Below are 9,490 nucleotides of genomic sequence, written 5' to 3' on the forward strand. Positions count from 1 at the left end.
TTGTGCGGTCTTAGTGCCAGCATCTGTTTGTGGTGATAAATAAACAGCCACAAAAAGTATAGCTGAGAACTCTCTAGGCAAGTAGTGTGGCCTGCAATTTATCACAATATACTCTACTTCAGGCGAGCAAAATCTAGAGACTTCCTTAGATTTTGTGCACCAGCTGTTGTTTACAAATATGCACAGACCACCCCCCCCCCCCCCCCCTCCTCGTCTTACCGGAGGGTGCTGTTCTATCCTGCCGGTGCAGCGTATATCCCGCTAGCTGAATATCCATGTCGTCATTCAGCCACGATTCCGTGAAACATAGGATATTACAGTTTTTAATGTCCCATTGGTAGGGTATTCGTGATCGTACCTCGTCTAGTTTAATGTCCAATGATTGCACGTTGGCGAGTAATATTGACGGTAACAGCAGCTTTCCTACTCGCATTCTGCCGGTCCTGACGAGGCATCCGGCTCTTCGTCCTCTGCATCGCTTCCTTTTGCGAATAATTGGGATGTCTGCCCTGTGGGGTGTTTGGAGAATATCGTGTGAGTCCTGCTTGTTGTTGTTGTTGAAAACATCTTTGTCTAATCCGAGGTGAGTGATCGCTGTCCTGATCCAGAAGCTCTTTTCTGCCGTAAGATACGGTTGTAGAAACATTATGTACAAAATCATTTACAAATATCGCGAAAAAAAAACACAAACCTGATCGAACATCTTGAGAGACCTGAAAATATCTGTGCAGCAACGGAGGAGATGGCCGCCGTTTTACTCCTAACCAATTGTGCTCTTGTGCTGTAAGTCTGGGCTCTGGCTGGGCCACTCAAGAACATTCAAAGACTTGTCCCGAAGCCTTTCCTGTGTTGTCTTGGCTGTGTGCTTAGGGTCGTTGTCCTGTTGGAAGGTGAACCTTCGCCCCCGTCTGAGGTCCTGAGAGCTCTGGAGCAGGTTTTCATCAAGCATCTCTCTGTACTTTGCTCTATTCATCTTTGCATCAAACCTGATAGTCTCTCAGTCCCTGCTGCTGAAAAACATCCCCACAGCATGATTCTTACACCATCATGTTTCACCGTAGGGATGGTGCCAGGTTTCCTCCAGATGTGACGCTTGGCATTCAGGCCAAAGAGGTCAATCTTGGTTTCATCACTCCAGAGAATCTTGTTTTTCATGGTCTGAGATTCTTTTACTGAGGAGTGGCTTCTGTCTGGCCATCCTACCATAAAGGCGGTAGGGTGGCCAGAGTGCTGCAGAGATGGTTGTCTTTCTGGAAGGTTCTCCCATCTCCACAGAGGAACTCTAGAGCTCTGTCAGAGTGACCATCGGGTTCTTAGTCACCTCCTTGACCAAGGACCCCCCCCCGATTGCTCAGTTTGACCAGGCGGCCAGCTCTAGGAAGGGTCTTGGTGGTTCCAAACTTCTTCCACTTAAGAGTGATGGAGGCCACTGTGTTTTTGGGGACATTGAATGCTGCAGACATTTTTGGTACCCTTCCCCAGATCTGTCCCTCGACACAATCCTGTCTCGGCGCTCTACGGACAATTCTTTCGACCTCATGGCTTGTTTTTTGCTCTAACATTTTTTTATTTAATCTATTTTAGAATAAGGCTGTAACGTAGAAAATGTGTAAAAAGTCAAGGTCTGAATACTTTCCGAAGGCACTGTATAGGCCTAAGGCCTAGACAACAAGAAGACAACAGTCACACAGTGGCAGAATAAAAGCGTTTGCTTCATCACAACACAGGAGGGCATCATCTGTCCAGTAATATTCACAAAGCATTTTGTATGTAACAAACTGTTACATAACCTACAGCATGGTCAAACAAGTTCATGTTTCCGAAATGTTCAGACTACTAAACAACTTGATTTAGAACCATGAAGAGTTACCCCAAGTCTCAAAGAAAACAGGAGCTGCCTCCACTATTCCAGCACTATTTCAACTTTAACATCATCAAAATCACCTACGTTTAATCTAATACCAAAAACAATTTCGTCCAATCAACTTAAGCTAAATATAATGTGAGTGTGTGTGCATGCAGGTAGAAAAAACATGTTGACTCACCCTACTTGTAGAGGAACACTAATGCCATCCTCCTCTCTTTCATGTGACCAAAACGGTCTATGACTGTCATACAGTATACGCTTTTAGTTTTGTTGTCCTAGGTTACCTGGCTAAAATGCTTGCTCGCTAGCCTAACTTCCTTTCATGGGCAACGATGTGCCGGCTAGTTAACATTAGCCTACTACATCTAGTTACATATTGAACATCCATCCTCTCAGGCCAGGGGCACAATGTATGAATTCATGGTTGGATCAGAATCACCGTTATAATCATTGCCCAGTATGGAGAATTAAGTAAAACCACAAGTCCAAATCCTTATTTCGATCCAGGGCTAATTTAGTGAAGGGACAATTTTAGCTACCTAGCTTGCCACCAGAGGACAACAACACAACGAGATGCAACAATTTACGTTTTTCCTGTCAATGACGTTTTGCTTTTGATGTGAAGACAAATCCAAACTGGCTTCTCTTGACACTTTATTTTAATGAGTCAGGACCATTCACAGTTGATCTCACTCAGTTTAGCTCAAAGCTGATTGGCTATTATTTTATTGCTTTTATTATCAAGGGAGGCTAAATGCTCCCTGGCTTCCCTTGCTATTGAATAATTCAATGCAGGGTAGCCTAGTGGTTAGAGCGTTGGGCTAGTAACTGAAAGGTTGCAAGTTCTAATCCCCGAGCTGACAAGGTACAAATCTATCATTCTACCCCTGCCCAATACGCAGAAACAGTTTGGGATAAATTGAATTGAAAACATAAAATGTGCTATATACACAAAAATCTGCCACAATAATCATATTACTTGTATTTTTTAAAACAAGCACCTTATAAACTGCACAAGCACCAGAAGCACTGTTCCTAGGCCGTCATTGAAAAAGTTAAATAATGTCATACATTCAGCTTCTTGCAAACTGGATGAAAAATATGTTTTTCTTGGTAACATCTTTGGGGAAGCCTGGCTTTCCTTGGCCTCCATGAATATACACCAATGTATGTGTGTACGGTATATGTAGGGTAACTGTCAAATTTGTGATGCTCCCTGCGAAGACGTTTATGTAATAGGCTGTGTCAACATCTTCACTCTGACACAGCTCTGAGACATACCTCACTACAAGGGATTTTCAGGTCTAATGTACATCACCTTCTTGACAATTGTGGTCCATTGACCAAAAACCCAGAATGAGCACAAGCAACCATAAAGAGATGAAACGGTGGCTACAGTCTGTCCACCAAGTAAGCAAACTGTTATATAACCTTGACTTACGACAGAGTTAGCGTGGCTGTCTCGAGTAGAGGCCTTGAAAGTTGACCACTAGATTGCAGGGTTAGATTCTAGCTTTTCTTACCTAAGCAGAATGTGTTTGCTCTGTAAAGGGGAGACTGTTTACATTAGTTGACCTAGTGCCTTAGACTTTGGTAAGTAGACAAGATAGCTAGCTGAGCAGCAAGAAGTGGGACGGGAATTAAATCAAACCTCTGAGGGAAACCTGCCCCACAGAAAAAATACAAGTTAATCTATGGTTGAGTAGGCCTAAATAAATGTTTTTATGTCCCAATGTTATTCCTCCTTAAAAGCAAATCAATGTGCCGGGGGCTGGTTAAGTGGAAGTCCTGCTGCCTCCATTTGCCCCTGGAGGAATAGAACTTGAACATATCTGAAATATATACAGTACCAGTCAAAAGTTTGGACACACCTACTAATTCAGGGGTTTTTCTTTATTTTTACTATTTTCTACAATGTGGAATAATAGTGAAGACATCACAACTATGAAATAACACATATGGAATCATCTAGTAACCAAAAAAGGGTAAAACAAATTTTATACTTGAGATTCTTGAAAGTAGCCACCCTTTGCCTTGATGACAGCTTTGCACACTCTTGGCATTCTCTCAACCAGCTTCATGAGGTAGTCACCTGGAATGCATTTCAATTAACAGGTGGGCCTTGTTAAAAGTTAATTTGTGGAATATCTTTCTTTATTAATGCGTTTGAGCCAATCAGTTGTGTTGTGACAAGGTAGGGGTGGTATACAGAAGACTATTTGGTAAAAGACCAAGTCCATATTATGGCAAGACCAGCTCAAATAAGCAAAGAGAAACAACAGTCCATCATTACTTTAAGACACAAAGGTCTTTGAAGTTTCTTCAAGTGCAGTCGCAAAAACCATGAAGTGCTATGATGAAACTGGTTCTCATGAGGACCGCCACAGGAAAGGATGACCCAGAGTTACCTCTGCTGCAGAGGATAAGTTCCTTAGAGTTACCAACCTCAGAAATTGCAGCCCAAATAAATGCTTCACAGAGTTCAAGTAACAGTATTCTTCGCCAGACCCACTGGCTCCAGGTAATCTATAAGTCTTTGCTAGGTAAAGCTCCGCCTTATCTCAGCTCACTCGTCACGATAACAACACCCACCCATAGCACACGCTCCAGCAGGTATATCTCACTGGTCATCCCTAAAGCCAACACCTCCTTTGGCCGCCTTTCCTTCCAGTTCTCTGCCGCCAAATACTGGAACGAATTGCAAAAATCGCTGAAGTTGGAGACTTATCTCCTCACTGTAATGATCTTCTGACAGAAGGGACCAAGATGCAGCGTGGTAAGTGCTCATATTAACTTTAACCTGTTTAGGATAGGGGGCAGTATTTTCACGGCCGGATAAAAAAACGTACGCGATTTAATCTGGTTATTACTCCTGCCCAGAAACTAGAATATGCATATAATTAGTCGATGTGGATAGAAAACACCCTAAAGTTTCTAAAACTGTTTGAATGGTGTCTGTGAGTGTAACAGAACTCATATGGCAGGCCAAAACCTGAGAAGATTCCATACAGGAAGTGTGCATGTGAAGACTCCATTTTCTATTTTCAGTGTTTAAACGAAAACAAGGTCTCCCGGTCGGAATATTATCGCATAAAAATGTATTTTAAACAGTGTTTGACATGCTTCGAAGTACGGTAATGGAATATTTTGAATTTTTTTGTCACGATATGCGCCGGCGCGTCAACCTTCGGATAGTGTCTTGAACGCAAGAACAATACGCAGCTATTTGGATATAACTATGGATTATTTGGAACCAAAACAACATTGGGTGTTGAAGTAGAAGTCCTGGGAGTGCACTCTGACGAAGAACAGCAAAGGTAATCCAATTTTTCTTATAGTAAATCTGAGTTTGGTGAGTGCCAAACTTGGTGGGTGTCAAAATAGCTAGCCATGATGGCCGGGCTATCTACTCAGAATATTGCAGAATGTGCTTTCACCGAAAAGCTATTTTAAAATCGGACACCGGGATTGCATAAAGGAGTTCTGTATCTATAATTCTTAAAATAATTGTTATGTTTTTTGTGAACGTTTATCAAGAGTAATTTAGTAAATTCACCGGAAGTGTTCGGTGGGAATGCTAGTTCTGAACGTCACATGCTAATGTAAAAAGCTGGTTGTTGATATAAATATGTACTTGATTGAACAAAACATGCATGTATTGTAAAACATAATGTCCTAGGAGTGTCATCTGATGAAGATCATCAAAGGTTAGTGCTGCATTTAGCTGTGGTTTTGGTTTTTGTGACATTATATGCTAGCTTGAAAAATGGGTGTCTGATTATTTCTGGCTGGGTACTCTGCTGACATAATGTTTTGCTTTCGTTGTAAAGCCTTTTTGAAATCGGACAGTGTGGTTAGATTAACGAGAGTCTTGTCTATAAAATGGTGTAAAATAGTCATATGTTTGAAAAATTGAAGTTTTAGGATTTACGAGTAGTTTGTATTTCGCGCCACGACCTATCATTGGATATTGGAGTGGCGTTCCGCTAGCGGAACGTCTAGATGTAAGAGGTTTTAAAATAATTGTTATGTTTTTTGTGAACGTTTATCGTGAGTAATTTAGTAAATTCACCTGAAGTTTTCGGTGGGTATGCTAGTTCTGAACGTCACATGCTAATGTAAAAAGCTGGTTTTTGATATAAATATGAACTTGATTGAACAAAACATGCATGTATTGTAAAACATAATGTCCTAGGAGTGTCATCTGATGAAGATCATCAAAGGTTAGTGCTGCATTTAGCTGTGGTTTTGGTTTTTGTGACATTATATGCTAGCTTGAAAAATGGGTGTGTGATTATTTCTGGCTGGGTACTCTCCTGACATAATCTAATGTTTTGCTTTCGTTGTAAAGCCTTTTTGAAATCGGACAATGTGGTTAGATAAAGGAGAGTCTTGTCTTTAAATGGTGTAAAATAGTCATATGTTTGAAAAATGGAAGTTTTGGGATTTTTGAGGAGTTTGTAATTCGCGCCACGCTCTATCATTGGATATTGGCGAGGCGTTCCGCTAGCGGAACATCTAGATGTATTAATGACACTTTAAATAAAACAAGAAACGAAAGCCAACATTTCTGCCAGGTGAACACACAAGACAGAAAACAACTACCCACAAAACCCCAAAGGAAAACAGGCTGCCTAAGTATGGCTCCCAATCAGCGACAACGATGTACAGCTGTCCCTGATTGAGAGCCATACCAGGCCAAAACAAATAAATCTAAAGCATAGAAAAAAGGACATAGAATGCCCACCCCAACTCATGCCCTGACCAAACCAAAATAGAGACATAAAAAGGTCTGGGTGTGACACTCACTAACTTTAAACAGCAGCTATCTGAGCAGCTAACCGATGGATGGGCTGTGTACAGCTGCAGCGAATCTACCTACCTCATCCCCATATTGTTTTATTTATTTTTTGCTCTTTTGCACACCTGTATTTCTACTTGCACATCATCATCTGCACATCTGCACAAGAACGAGATTATGCTCTAAAAACAGCCCTAAAATCCAAATTAGAGCATGACAGACGTAGGTTTACCATGTTGAGAAATAAGGTGATGTAAGAAATCAGACAGGCCAAGGCAAACTTTTTCATTAACATAATTGGTGAGGCAAAGGGAAATTCAAAATTGATCTGGGAGAATCTAAAAAAGTTAACAGGGAAAGACCATAGTAACACTGCAAAAAGACTAGAAATCATGGTGAATAACAATCTAACACAGGATGCAGTCGAAATAGCAATAGCCTTCAATTCCTACTTTATTGACTCTGTCAAGGTACTGACACAGAACCCCTCCACTGGTTTATTGGGCTCAGTGCTAGTGAATGACGCTCAACCTGTCTTCATCATAAGGGAGGTTTCTGAGTTAAAGGTGAACAAGGTGATTAGCTCACTAAAGAACTCTAAATCCAAAGATGTGTTTGGGCTGGACTCTACCTATCTTAAAAACTACAAAGAGTCACTCATTGGCCCCATTACTAAGGTCACCAACACATCTATTGGTCTGGGGGTGTTTCCAAGGGTATGGAAGTCAGCCATAATAACGGCCATCTTTAAATCGGGCGACCCTGCTGACGTGAGTAACTACAGGCCCATTAGTATACTACCTGTAGTGTCGAAGGTTGTTGAAAAGTGTGTAGCAGAACAACTGATTTCCCACCTCAACAACAGCCCCTTCACATTACACTCCATGCAGTTTGGCTTCAGAGCGAAACACTCCACAGAAACGGCCAACTGCTTTCTTCTGGAAAATGTGAAGTCCAAGATGGACAAAGGGGGCGTTGTTGGGGCTGTGTTTCTGGACCTAAGGAAGGCTTTCGATACTGTTAACCATGAGATTCTCATCACAAAATTGTCCAAGTTCAACTTTTCCCCCGATGCCTTGAGATGGATGAAATCATACCTTGAAGGCAGAACTCAGTGCGTCAGAGTGAGCAATGAGCTGTCGCCCACTCTTAGCTATGATGTGGGCGTGCCCCAAGGGTCAATACTGGGGCCCCTCTTGTTCAGCCTGTACATTAATGATCTGCCTTCCGTCTGCACTGGGTCTGAAGTTCAAATGTATGCAGATGATACAGTGATATATGTGCATGCAAAGAGCAAACAACAAGCTGCACAAGAACTCACTACTGTAATGGTCCAGGTTACAAAGTGGCTCAGTGACTCGTGTTTGCATCTCAATGTGAAAAAAACTGTTTGCATGTTCTTCACAAAGAGGGCAACAGATGCTACTGAGCCAGATGTCTATGTGTGAGGGGAGAAGCTCCAGGTGGTATCTGATTTTAAGTACCTTGGAATCATACTTGATTCCAACCTCTCTTTTAAAAAGCATGTGAAAAAGGTAATTCAAATAACCAAATTCAACCTAGCTAATTTCCGATTTATACGAAATTGTTTGACCACAGAGGTAGCAAGACTGTACTTCAAATCGATGATACTCTCCCACTTAACATACTGCTTGACTAGTTGGACCCAAGCTTGCTATACAACATTAAAACCTATTCAGTCTGTCTACTAACAGGCTCTCAAAGTGCTCGATAGGAAGCCCAATAGCCATCATCACTGTTACATCCTCAGAAAGCATGAGCTCCTGAGTTGGGAAAATCTGGTGCAATACACCGACGCATGTCTTGTATTCAAGATCCTAAATGGCCTAGCTCCCCCTCCACTCAGTATTTTTGTTAAACAGAAAATCCAAACATATGGCTGCAGATCCACAAGGTCTGCCATGAGAGGTGACTGTATAGTTCCCTTAAGGAAAAGCACCTTTAGTAAATCCGCTTTCTCTGTGAGAGCGTCCCATGTCTGGAATACACTGCCATCAGACACACATAACTGCACCACATATCACACTTTCACAAAATGCATGAAGACATGGCTAAAGGTCAATCAGATTTGTGAACATAATCCCTAGCTGTGTATTGCCGCTTTCCATGTTGTCTGTAGCTTGTGAGGTGTGGAAACACTTTGTTGTTTTTATGGATTTTGTCTTGTTGCTTTTTGTTCTATGTTGCTCTGTCTGTATGCTACATCTTGCTTGTCCTATGTTGCTCTGTCTGTATGCTATGTCTTGCTTGTCCTATGTTACTCTGCTTGTGCTCACTGTTCTATGATTGTCTATATTGTAATTGTTTTTAATAACCTGCCCAGGGACTGCGGTTGAAAATTAGCCGGCTGGCTAAAACCGGCACTTTTACTGAAACGTTGATTAATGTGCACTGTCCCTGTAAAAATAAAATAATAATAATAATCTATCACTCCAGTGTTAATTTGCTAAATTGTAATTACTTCGCTACAATGGCCTATTTATTGCCTTACCTTCTCACGCCATTTGCACACACTGTATACAGACTTTTTTATTGTGTTATTGACTGTACGTTTGTTTATTCCATGTGTAACTCTGTGTTGTTGTTTGTGTTGCACTGCTTTGCTTTATCTTGGCCAGGTCGCAGTTGTAAATGAGAACTTGCCTACCTGGTTAAATAATGGTGAAACATAAAAATAAAACAGACTTTTCAACATCAACTGTTCAGAGGAGACTGCTTGAATCAGGCCTTCATGGTCAAATTGCTGCAAAGAAACCACTACTAAAGGACAGAAATAATAAGTAGAGACTTGCTTGGGCCAA

The sequence above is a fragment of the Salmo trutta genome, chromosome 12, assembly GCF_901001165.1.
Source record: "Salmo trutta chromosome 12, fSalTru1.1, whole genome shotgun sequence".
Lineage (NCBI taxonomy): Eukaryota > Metazoa > Chordata > Actinopteri > Salmoniformes > Salmonidae > Salmo > Salmo trutta.